The 13205-nt window shown below is 49.8% G+C and overlaps 1 protein-coding gene across 6 annotated transcripts in view; it reads right to left on the bottom strand.

The window, feature by feature from the left end:
• Window positions 1-13205, bottom strand: part of Plekha7 (pleckstrin homology domain containing A7) — a 212180-nt gene that overhangs the window by 154817 nt on the left and 44158 nt on the right. The window contains exon 1 of one of the 6 annotated variants that reach the window (XM_045146619.1): window positions 2640-2665. The exons of the other annotated variants lie outside the window; for them this stretch is intronic. The gene's annotated coding sequence lies outside the window, so the exon portion shown is untranslated. Of the gene's footprint in view, window positions 1-2639; window positions 2666-13205 lie in introns of those variants that run through there. 6 annotated transcript variants of the gene reach the window in all.

Consider the following 13205-nt stretch of genomic DNA (forward strand, 5'->3'; position numbering starts at 1 on the left):
CAGTTCTCCAATTGCAGGGGGCATCACAGCCTGCCCCACTCTGCACTGACCACCCCCCCACACACACACACACACATGCCCCGGAAGACAGGGGCAGCACTGGCTGGCCCTGTCAATCCAACCTAGAAAGTGTAAGGATAGTAAGCGTAATGGCTCCACCAGGCAGTCTGACAGGCCATCAGACCGGAAGTGGTTATTTAAGTGCATCTCCTTCCTGGTTTCAGGTGGCCTTAGTCACCCTGGCCCAGGAGACTCTAATAGAAGAGATAAGACTTGCCAAACAGCAACCAAGAGCTCAAAGGTTAGGAGCAAGGTAAGGGCAGGAGGAAAAGAGAACAGCACCTTCTAACTCAAGTACAGGGAAAAGACACACTGGGGTACAAGAACAGACCGCAGCACAAAGATATTCCACACATTAACACTTGTAAGTACGGAAAACCTGAAAACAGCTGGGTGTGGTGGCTCATGCATGTGATCCCAGCACTGGGGAGGTTGAGGCAGGAAGATCACTGTGAGTGCAAGGCTAGCCTGGGCTAGCGTGAGACCCTGACTAAAAACAAAAACAAAAAAGGTAATAACCTCACTGTTGTGGGATAGGTGGGGTCAGGTAGCTCTTTTAGACAGTTAGGGTGATGGGGCCCTGAAAGTAAGAAACAGGGATGTCTTTAGGCCTATAGGTGCTAGAGATCAAAAGATGATCTGGATTCTTTTTTTTTTTTTTGGTTTATCAGGTAGGTAGGGTCTCACTCTAGGCCAGCCTAACCTGGAATTCACTATGCAGTCTCCAGGGTGGCCTCGAACTCACAGCAATCCTCCTAACTGCTTGAATCCCAAGTGCTGGGATTAAAGGCTAAGGAGATTTGCTTTTCCATAAACAACCTGGGTCCCTCTTGGGAAGGAGTTATCTCCCAGGATTTAAATGTAGCCCTAACATTGCGGTTGGTCTAGTTCAGCCCCCAGGACTGGGCATCAAGGCTAGCCTCTTCCTGAGACAGCCCCTACCCCAAACCAATGAATGTCTCTCGGCTCACCTGAGCCAGAAGGCAGGACCCACCACCATAAGCTTATAAACATGCTTGTGATGGGAGAAGGCCTCTGAGTGCCTAACCACTTGGGACCTCCAGCTGCTGGGTAGGTTTCCCTTGGTTCGGCCCTCAAGCCTCTGCTTTCTGCATGGGCTCTTTCTCCACACAGCGAGAGCTCTGTACTTTCTTTTCTGTCTCTTTTTCCAGGTCCACCATATGGGTTCTCAAGCCATGAGGATGTGTTCATTCTCCTTTCCTTTGGTTCTTTACTTCCCTAAATAAATATAATAATTTGCTGGGCATGGTGGCACACACCTTTAATCCCAGCACTTGGAAGGCTGAGGTAGAAGAATCTCCCTGAGTTTGAGACCACCCAGAGACTACAGAGTGAATTGCAGGTTAGACTGGGTTGGAGTAAGACCCTACCTCGAAAAACCAATCCTTCTCAGTCTTATTTTATTCAAGACCTTGCTTAAAAGTACATACAAATCTAGGGTTTGGGGTTCAAGGACTTTCCTGAACCCCAGGTACCCTGTTCCAAGTGTACATAACAAAGGACCTTACACTGAAAATCAACAGTGGTGAAACCCTACACTGAGGTCTCATGGTGGTGGACCTCACACTGAAGGTCAGCCCAAACACACACTATTTCTATAATAAGAAAATAAAGCCGGGCATGGTGGCATACACCTTTAATCCCAGCACTCGGGAGGCAGAGGTAGGAGGATCACCATGAGTTTGAGGCCACCCTGAGACTACATCGTGAGTTCCAGGTCAGCCTGGACTAGAGTGAGACCCTACCTTGGAAAAAAAGAAAAAGGAAATAAAGGCATTAAAACCTCAATGATATGTTAAATATGGGGGGGGGGACCTGGAAGGAAATTTGCAAGGATCTTTGCTCTCATTGTCTTGGGAGAGTCGGATTATGAATAGCTTGTTTTCTTTACTGTAATACACAGCAGATGTAACCAGAGAAAAAGACACTGACAAGGAAAACAAGCACGGACGGCTGAGCAACAGTCCCTGCAAGGATGGGGAGGTCAAGCCTGGAGTGACAGGGTCCCAGTCCTGCTCAGGCCAGCAAGCTCCTCAGCTAAACACTTGGTGACGGGCCATCTGCCACAGCACCCTTTCACCCTCCAACCTGGCTTCCTCAACACCACTTCTGACGCATTTCCAGTCTCTCTGTGTAGCAGGAGCTGATGGAATTATTAATAGACTACTAGAGAGAAAAATCCAAAACATATCGTTTATACTAGATTATCTAGGAATCTGAAAAAAACATGTTTGTAAATGTTTAATAAAGTTCACAGCCAGGCTCACATCCTTGCAGGGTAGTGTCTGAGGGAGATGTTAGGCTAGTGGTTAAACCAAGCTTGAAAAACGAACGGGACGAGCAAGCCTGTAAGTAACAACATCAGGTCTACATGGCCAAGGTGGCAAGAGACGGGGTAATGAGCCTAGATTGGCTCTGAAAACTCACAGTACTGAAGCCCCTTGATTAGAAAAGCTCCTGCAACAAAAGGTCCACTCATTTGAAATCTAATCTGTGTCAATTAACGCCCCTAGAAGGAAAACCTTCCTTATCAGCTATCAGTGTGGTTCCTGACTCACCTGGCTCCTGGATGGAGGTAGCTGAGGTCTCCCTCCAGGGAGCCTGCCTCCTAGATCAAGCGATCACACTGGGTTTTCAGAGCTTAAATCTGCTGAACCCAAAGGAACCTTGGAGAAACCAGAACACTAATAATGGCAGGTCCACTCGACCTCCTGGCACCACACTTCCTCCTGCAGACGGTGAGCAAGTGAGCCCTCGTTCCTGCTCTCACGCCCACCTGTGCTCCTCCCTCCCCCTTAAATCTCGGTAGTCCCTTCACTCTTGGGGGCGGAAACCTGTTTCCTTTTCACCAGAGCGCAAAGCCCTTGCTCCGCAGCTGGCTCACAGCCACAAGTCCCAGCAGTCTAGGAGAAGCTTGCTATCCCCTTATGTCAGCATCCAACACATAGGAATGAGCCGAGAAGCCGCTGGGTGCTAGACGCCAAAAGTCCCAGGCTTACTTCCTGAGGTCATCTGGGTGACAGGCACCCCTGGGAATGGGGTGAGGGTCAGTTGGGCCTTGCAGGCAGGTAAGGGGTTGGGTGATGACATGCACCTCACGCAGGCAGAGAGAAATGCTGCCAGCAGTCACACAGTGACCACAGAATTTCCCTGGAGATTCTGAGAAGGCTGTTCGATCAATGAAACTAACCCGTATAGGGAACGAGCCCTGTGTCAGCAGCAGAGGCAGCTGCTGCCTACAGCCAGGGGCAGGCGGAATACAGAGGAAAGGGGACCGCAGCTCAGGGGATGCTCCGCCCCAGGCAGCTACTCAGCCCAGCAAGGCGCTTAAATAATAAATAACAATGAACAACAACGGTGTAACAGCCACACCAGCTGATGCTTCCCCAAGTCTCTGGGCAGGACCTGGGCCACCAAGGAACTTCACCTGCAGTGTCCAGATAGGAACACTGAGGCACACAGGACCTGGTTGAGAGTGGGGAAGCAGCTCTGCCTCCAGTTATGTCCTAGAATCCAGACATGCCCACACACCTCCATCCGCTCATCTCCACCACGGGCCCTACCACCCCGACCTGACCTCTGCGGACAGACCCAGCCAGCAGCTGCCCCTCTGGCCCTCCCAGAAGGCCCCAGTGCTCTCGGGGTCTCTGAATGAGGAATTTCATTTTCTGAACCATTCCTGCTCATTCTCTGGCCACGGCATTTTTTTTTAACTCAAAACAAAAAGTCCTCAAGTTTCAGGAAGATCAAGTCATTCAGCCAGTGTCCTCAGTGGGTCGGTCCCCCAACTGACCCAGCTCCCAGCTCATTTCTCCACCACTCACTAGGACGAACGAAAGAGGCTCCAGAAGAAAGGTAGGATTTCTGGCTGCAGAAAGCCCCCGTCGTCTTGTGGGGGTCCCGAGGCTCGCTCGCTCGCAGCGCTCGCCGCAGGCCCGGTCTCACTGGAAGCTTCTCCTGCTGGCCCGGGCCCTCAAAGGTACTGAGCCTCCCTCTGCTGCCAACGACAAGGCCCGAGCTCCAGTTACCGGCTGCAGGCAACTGGAGAAGTGGCCCAGAAAAGAGGCCCTCTGGCACTGCACCGCCCCCGGCCACGCCCGAAGTGGGTATCCTGAGCTGTTACTGTCCCCAGGACACCATCATCCCTGGGACAGGACCTCAGCCTTGTCCTCAGACCCAGCACAGTCATCACCGAGGAAGACCCGCCAAGAGCCTGGAAGGCAATGGCCTTCCTGCTGCACCCTCCTAGGCCTCCATGGGAGGAAGGTGCTTTAGTCAAAGGGGCCTGACATCAAACAAGAGTTGGCTATTCACAGCCGGGCGTGGTGGCACACGCCTTTGATCCCAGCACTTGGGAGGCAGAGGTAGGAGGATCGCAGTGAGTTCGAGGCCACCCTGAGATTACATAGTGAGTTCCAGGTCAGCTAAAGTAAAACCCTACCTCGAAAAATCGAAAAGAAAAATAAAAAAGTTTGCTATTCACTACTCCTGAACTTGGGCTGCTTAAAGTGGTCATTCATATTGGTGCCTCCACTGCCCCCCTGTGCACTGGGAATGGTGACACCCACCAGGCTCGCAGCGGGGAGGTACATGAGGAACACCAGGGAGGGTCTGGCATAAAGCAGGTAATAGAGAAATAAGTCCCTGTTGTCCTGACCAAAATGCATGAGCAGAAAAGTTAAACATGGCTTTTGTAACCCACAATGGAGGCAAAGCCCTGCATGACAAAGCCACTGCAGGAGAGCAAAGGGGGGGGAGTAGGGCAACCTCTCTCCTGTCTTCCTTCCCAAAAAGGAGCAGTGGGGAGGGGGAGGGGAGGAGTAGCAGGGCCCCAAGCTCCCAAACAGCCCCCCTTTCCGTGCCTCAGGTGAGGGGAGCCCTGTGGGCTCTCACAGAAGCATGGGAAATCCACAGGAGCTCAGTGCACAGGTCCTGGAGACAGTTTGCCTGGGTTCAAATCCCACCCTTGCTTCCTGCTGGCTGGGTGACACTAAGCAGGAGTTACCTCAGCTTTCCTACTCTCTGTAGGCACTGTCACGGGGTCCTCCTGGAGGGCTGCTGTGACATCATTTATGTACCAACCCTTGCATGGGCTCCCGTTTTTTTAAACCTCTCTTTCAGCTACCGTTCTCATCTTCTCCACACAAAATTGACCCAAAAACTACCAAGAAGCCTCTCTCCTGCCTGAGGCCAGGCACCCTGCCGTGGCCCTAGCACACGTGGTTCTCGGGAACTCTCCAGCGCCAAGAACAAAAGATAAGCAATCCCAGCACCCAAGGCTGGCCAAGGCGCCCTGGGAACGAGGGGGTTCAGGGGGCTTCTCAGCTCAAGAGAAACAGTGGGGAGCTTGCTCCCCATACCCAGAACAATCCAAGTGACCTTGTGACGGGGTGGGTGAGGAGGAGCAGGGAAGTCACACTGACCCAAGACAACCGCCAGGGCCTCAGGCACCTAGAGTGGAAACCTCCATCTATATGCGCCCTGCCCAGGTCCCTGTTCCCAGCAGTCTCCCAGAGGGCTTGTGTCATCAGCTGTATCACCTTGTGCTCTAGCCCTGTGACAGGGGTGGCAGAAACAGAAAACCTGGACGTAAGCATCAACAAAGCAGCCATATTTGGCATTTTGGGGACCTCAGCATCTTTTATTTTTAGAGGTATGTGTTCCAGTTTGGTACTGTATCTACTGGTTACTTGTACCTTGCTTAACTTAGGACTTTTTCTTTCTTTTGTGATGGTGGGTAGAAGTTAAATATGGCTTGTGGAGGCTAAGCCCTAAATTTAACTCCAAAGACACTACCTGCCCTACTTCAGGATCGCAGAGACCATTCATTGTGTGCTCTGGAAACGCAGAGCCCTGACACTGGAGTGCTCGGGCAGTGGCCCAATCAAAGGGTACTGGGCTGCCACACCAGAGCTGCTGTCACCTGACAGAAAAGAGGGGACAAGAAGAGGAACAAATGGCCCTGCTTCATGGCCTAAATCTTGATCACGTCCCCAGGGGGACAGGAGAGCTGCTGTACAGCCAGTCAGAATGGCCAGGGTGTGGCCCCAGGTATCCCATTCTACATACAGCCTTGGTGTCTGAAAGAAGATGCCCACAACACTGGGATGCTTGGTGTCTGCTTGAAGCTGTGTGACCCAACTCCCCAGCCCTCCACACCAGCCCAGATCCCACTGCCTTCTGATTTTCTCAAATCCATGATACTCTGCAAACAACACCTCGGTGTGTTTCTAAAAGGTCTTCTCCAGCCCAGAGATGCTGTTACTACTAGCAGTAACTCCCCATTCCTCTCCCCACCACAGCTCTGGAAACCTTTAGTCTACTTTCTCTTCTATGTACTAAACTGTTTAGGTCACACACAGACACACACACACAGACACACACACACACACACATATGAAATCATACAGAATTTATCCTTTTGTAACCGGCTTATTTCACTTAGCATAATGTCTTTGAAGTTCATTCATACTCTGGTATAAGTGAATTTTTTTCTTTTTCAGGGCTGAATAATATTCATTTGCATGTCAACATCACATTTTATCTACTCACCTGTTGATATATGCTCAGGTTCTTGTCATCTTTTGACTACTGTGACTGTTCTGTGATAAATGCCTGTGTCTATCTGTTTGAGACTCTGTCCTGGAGTCCTCTGAATCTATACCTAGAGTTGGAATCACTGGATCATGTGATAATTCTGTTTAATTTTTTTAATGTTTATTTTTATTTTATTCATTTGAGAGAGGAAAAGAGGCAGATAGACAGAATGGGCATGCCAGGGCCTAGAGCTACTGCAAACCAACTCCAGACGCATGCTCCATCCACCATGTGCATCTGGCATATGTGGGTACTGGAGAATTGAACCTGTGTCCTTAGGATTCACAGGCAAGCACATTAACCACTAAGTCATCTCTCCAGCCCTTTTTATGTTTTTTTTTTCTCTTTTTTGTTTTTGGTTTTTAGTTGTTGTGTTGTTTTTGCATTTTCAAGGGGTCTTGCTCTCGCCCAGACTGACCTGGAATTCACAATGTAGGCCCAGGGTAGCTTTAAACTTGTGGCCATCCTTCTGCCTCTGCCTCCCGAGTGCTGGGATTAAAGGCATGTGCCACCACACCTGGCTTCTTTTTATGTTTTTTTGAGGTTGGGTCTCACTATAGCCCAGGCTGACCTGGAATTCACTATGGGTGGCCTCAAACTCACAACGATCCTCCTATGTCTGCCTCCTAAGTGCTGGAACTAAAACTGTGCACCATCATGCCTGGCCTAGATTTTTAAGGAGACAAACTGTTTTCCATACAAGAGTACTATCTTCTCTGATCCTGGTAGTCCTTGAACTGTACCCAAGGACCACGAAGTGGTCTTCCCCTGTGTCAGGATGTCTGCAGGCTGCTGGGGCTGACTAAGGGACGCAGAGATGAGGGCAAAGTACTGGAGCTGTAGTGGCAGCTGGCAGTTTTACCCTCTGTTCAGTAAGCTTGATTAAAACAAAGGCACACGAGGATGGAGAGGTGAGCCCTCGCCCACCTCTGTAAGTCAGAGCAGTTGAAAGTGGAGGGCCGCGGGGCGTGAGCACTCATAGGAAGGCAGGCAGAGATACTAAGGGCAGCAATCCAAGTGCAGAGAACTGGGTCCCACAGGGCCCACAACCGTCACTTCAAGAAGAAAACAGTACACCATGGACTCCTGGTGGTCATAGGATTCTTATTTGAAATTTTTTTTTTAATTTTTTTTTAATTTATTTATTTGAGAGCGACAGACACAGAGAGAAAGACAGATAGAGGGAGAGAGAGAGAATGGGCGCGCCAGGGCTTTCAAGCCTCTGCAAACGAACTCCAGACGCGTGCGCCCCCTTGTGCATCTGGCTAACGTGGGACCTGGGGAACCGAGCCTCGAACCGGGGTCCTTAGGCTTCACAGGCAAGTGCTTAACCGCTAAGCCATCTCTCCAGCCCTTATTTGGAATTTTTTGATGTTTCAATTTCATTATTCAGTTATTCATATATTTATTTTAGAGAGAAAGAGAGGGGGGCCCTCCAGGGCCTCCTGCCACTGCACACAAATTACGCATGTGCCACTTTGTGCATCTGGCTCTACACGGGTACTGGGGAGTAGAACCTGGGCAATCAGGCTTTGCAAGTAAGTTCCTCCAGCTGCTGAGCCATGTCCCCAGCCCTTTTGCTACTGTTTTAAGGACAGTGTACTCTCTATAGCCTAGGGTGGCCTAGATCTTCCAGTGATTCTCCTCCTGCCAAGGGCTCCAAAGTGTTGGGATTACAGGTGTCAGCCACCACGCCTGGCTCAGTTTATCCTGAAATCACCTTTATAAGTCGCCTCTTAAATCACTTTTTTTTTTCTGTGTCATACATATACATAGCACAGTAATTCACAGATATAATTTGTAAATGAGTACATATGCGTTGGTTCATGCTAATTTATTAATGGATATAGTTTATTAATGAGTACATATACACTGGAGTCCATGCTAATTTATTAAAGAATATGATCTGTAAATGAATATATATGTTAGGGTTCTTGCTAATTCATTTTTTAAATTTTTTAAAATTTATTTTATGAGAGAGAATTAGCAAGTCAGGGCCTCTAGCCACTGCAAACGAACTCCAGACGCATACACCACCTTATGCATTGGCTTTGGTGGGTTCTGGAGAGCTGAACCTAGGTTCTTAGGCTTTAGAAGCAAGCACCTTAACTGCTAAGCCATCCTCCTCTCCAGCCCCCTCTTGCTAATTTATTAATACAGCATATGCAATTCAAAAAGCTTGAAAACCCTTTATCAACAAGTCTTTCCCTAATTTTCATGTGCTACACCAAAAGCAATGATGACCACAGAATGCACCAGGCTAATCCCTCAAAACCTGAAATTTCTGTATTGTCAGGACGACTTTGGGGCTCTTCGACTCCAGGGGAAGATAAGGTCATGTATAGACAGATGTGGGTATACTGAGGCACGCACCCCTCTCCAGCCGGGCATGGTGGTGCACGCCCTTAACCCCAGCACTCAGGAGGCAGAGGTAGGAGGATCACCATGAACTCGAGGCCACCCTGAGACTACATTGTGTAGACCAGGTCAGCCAGGGCTAGAGTGAGACTCTACCTCAAAAAAATAAAAATAAATTAATTAATGAATTTTTTTAAATTTCTCTGAAAAAAAAAAAAGAAATTAAGAACTCAACTTTGGAATCAGAGATGCCTGTGGTACCACTGTGGCAAATGTCTGCTACTATTGCGATTATTGTTAGGTTTGGGGTACTACTGGGATTTGATATAGGGCCGTATGCTCTCACAGTTATATTGCCAGTCCTCTTTGTTTTTAATTTATGCATTTTTGCATGCGTATGCGTGTATATGTATGTATCTATGTATGTATGTATGTATGTATGAGGGGAGGCATATGTCATGCATGTGCAACTTTACACCTGGCTGTACATGGGTGTTGGGGAATCCAACCTTGCTGACAAACTTTGCAAGCAAGAAAGCCATCTTTAACTACTGAGCCATCTCCCCTGTTTTTTTTTTTTTTTTGAGACAGGATTTCAGGTAGCACAGGCTAGCCTTGAACTCCTGATCTTCGACTCCCCAAATGCTGAGACTCTATTACAGTGCTTTTGAAACAAGGCCTCACTCCGTAGCTCAAGCAGATCCACATCTTCGTTATGTGTGCCAGGCTGGGTTCAACCTCATAGCAATCCTGCTGCTGCAGCCCCAGAGTGCTGGGATTACAAGTGTGAGCCACCACACCCTGCTGTACGTCATCTTTCTTACCTCACCACAGGACAGCTGTGAGAAATGTGGGGGCCATCCACAGAAAGCATCAGCCATGCCACCAGTCTGGACACACCAGTTCTTCTAACAAACACATCTGGGTGAAGGCGCAAAAAATAAAGCCAAGTATGGTGGTATGCGCCTGTAATCGCACCACTAGGGAGGCAGAAGGAAGAGGATCAGAGGTTCAAGGTCACCCATGCTACAGAGCACCTGGGAGGCCAGCTGGAGCTGCAGGAAACCTCCCTCTCCCAGCACACAAAGATGTATGGAAGAAGCGGAAGGGAACCCTGGAACCAGGAGTGGAAGACTGAGACGAACCACCAGGGCAGTGGCGCTGAGGCATGTGGGTGCGTGTGCGTGTGCGTGTGCACGAGGGTGTGCATGTGTGTATTCGTGCTGTCCATGTTCTACAAATACCTGCTGGGCAACCTCTAGTGCTGACTTGAGGACACTCACACTGCTTGCAGACCTCACTTCTGATGCCACGTGATGAACCCCAAGGCCACCAGGGTTCTAGCAAAAGCCAGCAAAGCTGGTAAAACACCTGATGTCACAGGCCAGGGTGTGAAGTGAGACCTGCAGCGAAGCCAGTACAAGCTTGGCAGACACCTTCCTTCTACACAGGCATGATCTGCAGTCATATTGCTCGGAATCCAATGGAAGCCTTGGTTTCACTTCCCTTAAATTTTTCATTCAGATTTTAAAAATATATTTTATTCATTGATTTATTTATTTAAGAGAGAAAGAGGCGCAGGAGAGACAGAATGGATGTACCAGGGCCTCCAACCACGTTAAACAAACTCCAAACACACGTGCCACCTTGTGCATCTGGCCTATGTGGATCTTAGGGAATTGAACTGAGCTCCTTTGGTTTTGTAGGCAGACACCTTAACTGCCAAGGCATCCTTCCAGTCCCATTCAGATTCTTTTTTTAATCAGAGAGAGACAGTATTGGAATGTCAGGGCCTCCAGTCACTGAACTCAAACTCCAGACACGAGTGCCATCTTGTACACATGTGTGAACCTTGTACGTCTGGCTTACATGGGACCAGGAGAGTCCATAATGAGTCCTTAGGCTTTGCAGGCAAGCACCTTCACCACTAAGCCATCTCTCCAAACTCCCATTCAGACTTTTTTACCATTTTCTCTTTCTCCAAAGCAAACTCCACAGAGGACTTCATTATTTAAGACATCCACTCACTGCTTTGTGCGTGGAACAAGCCCGGCCACAACTACGAGCAGCCTCTGTGTGGTCCTGGGGGCTGGGTTTTGTTGTTGTTGTTTTGCAAGCAGAGATAGAGAGACACACAGAGACAGAATGGATGTGCCAGGGCCTCTACCCACTGCAAACAAACCCCAAATGCATGTGCATCTGGCTTTACATGGGTACTGGGGAATCAAACCTGGGTCCTTAGGCTTTGCAAGCAAGCACCTTAACCACTGAGCCAATTCTCCAGCCCCTTAAATTTTTTTTTTATTTATTTAGGTCCTGAGGGATTTGATAGCATGTGCCTACACCATCTACTGACACCATAAATTCTGACCCACTTTTCCACTGGTCTCCTTCCCAAGGCCTCCCTCACCAAGGGAAGAGCTTCTCCAGCCTGTGGCTACACAAACTGTAAAATAGCTTCCCAGTTCACCTAGAGATAGGGTGTGCATTTATTGTGGAGGGACAAGGAGCAAGACACTGATTAGGGACTCCCGGAAAGGAGCCACTAAACCCCCAGTCAGCACAAAATTATGGATTCCATCACTCTAAGACACCTGGGCTTTCTGTGTCCTACTTTTAAAAATTCCTTATGTTTTTAAATTGGCTGTGAAATTTCAGCTCAACACTCAGCAGGTACATTATTAACTGGCAAATGCATTAGTGGCTGCACTAGTTAATGTTTAGAAAGAGCAGTCTCACTAACACATGATTTCCCCAGCAGCCCCTAAAGCAGCAGTCTGTTACGGCAAATGACAAACCAGGCGCCCATCCCCATCCCGAGCTGACACCAGGGTTCCTAAGCTGCTCTCTTGTCACAAATAAAAGCGCAGTATCTGGATGATTTAAGCTGACCCAAGGTCAGATTGCAGGTCCACCAGGCGACAGTCATCCCGCATCTCTGGGGCTGGGACAGGAGAAGGAAGAAGACAGCACTCAACGCCGCGGGCCCTCCAAGCCTGGGCCCACGTCAGCTCCTGCTAGGGAGTCCCTGATCCTCACTACACCCTAACACAAGAGGAGAGAGCAGCCCATAGCCTGACCCCTCTGTCCCATTTCCTCTACCAGCTCCCCTTCCCCAGCACGCAGGCACTCTCCCAAGCAGGGCCCTGGGCCGACAGGCTTGGAGCCCAGCTGAGCTCCAGACAAGAACTTGCACCAGGGTGATTTCAGAACCCCACTTACACTCAGCTTCCCACCTGACCACCCCCCCCTCACACAGCCAACCTCATCATCAGACTTTCTGTGGGTCTACTGCCCAGGAAAAGGGTCCCTAATCAAAGATGAAATCAACTCATGTCTAACTTCCAGCCCCCAGCCTCCCTTGAGAGGAAATGGAGTTTGGAACATACGAGGAGGAGGGAAGGAGGCCGAAGGAAAGAAAGGATGGGAGGAGAGAGTGAGCAAACACAGAGCCACTGAGTCCATACCAAACTCAAAACCCCCATCACAACCTGGTGTATGTAGAGAGAACAGAGCTACCGCGCTGTCCTCGGAAAATGCCATGTCATGTATCAAAGAATGCCAGCGGTTTGGCAAGTGCTCCTTGCCATGAGGAGGGCCCACACCGCCCCAACACTTGTCAGCAGAGATCTGCAGCAGATGTGAACAGGCGCGCCCACACCCAGGCTCCAGCAGACCCCTGGCAGCCCAGAAAAGGCTGCTCCCAAGCCGCGCCCAGCTCCTCCTGGCCATCATCTGCGGACAAGGCTCCTCGCCCTGCCCTCTGTCCTGCAGGCATCCCTTGGGTGCTGCTGGTTCCCTCTGCTTCTGCCAGGCCGTGGGGGGGGTGCCCCTGGGCTGCCCTACGCTGACGCAAGCAGCTGCCAGCAGTGCCTGCCCACCCTCCTGATGCCCACCCTCCTGAAGGGCTGCTTTGTGCTTCTTGCTTACCAAGGAAGAAAATGTTTTTGTAGCTGAATAACACTGTTTCTAGTCTTTTTAAAAAGAGCAAGGAGGCCAAGAGCCACTAGACGCACCCATGCCCTCCTGCCATGAGGGCCTGCATGCAAAAGCTGATGGAACAGGCTGCAGCCCTGGCTGGCCACCTTCGACAGCTCCGTCTCTGTCTCAGGAGCAGCGCGGCGGCCGGCAGTCTCCGCACAGAGCCACTACTCTTTCCCTAACACGCG

The sequence above is a fragment of the Jaculus jaculus genome, chromosome 3, assembly GCF_020740685.1.
Source record: "Jaculus jaculus isolate mJacJac1 chromosome 3, mJacJac1.mat.Y.cur, whole genome shotgun sequence".
NCBI classification, from domain to species: Eukaryota; Metazoa; Chordata; class Mammalia; order Rodentia; family Dipodidae; genus Jaculus; species Jaculus jaculus.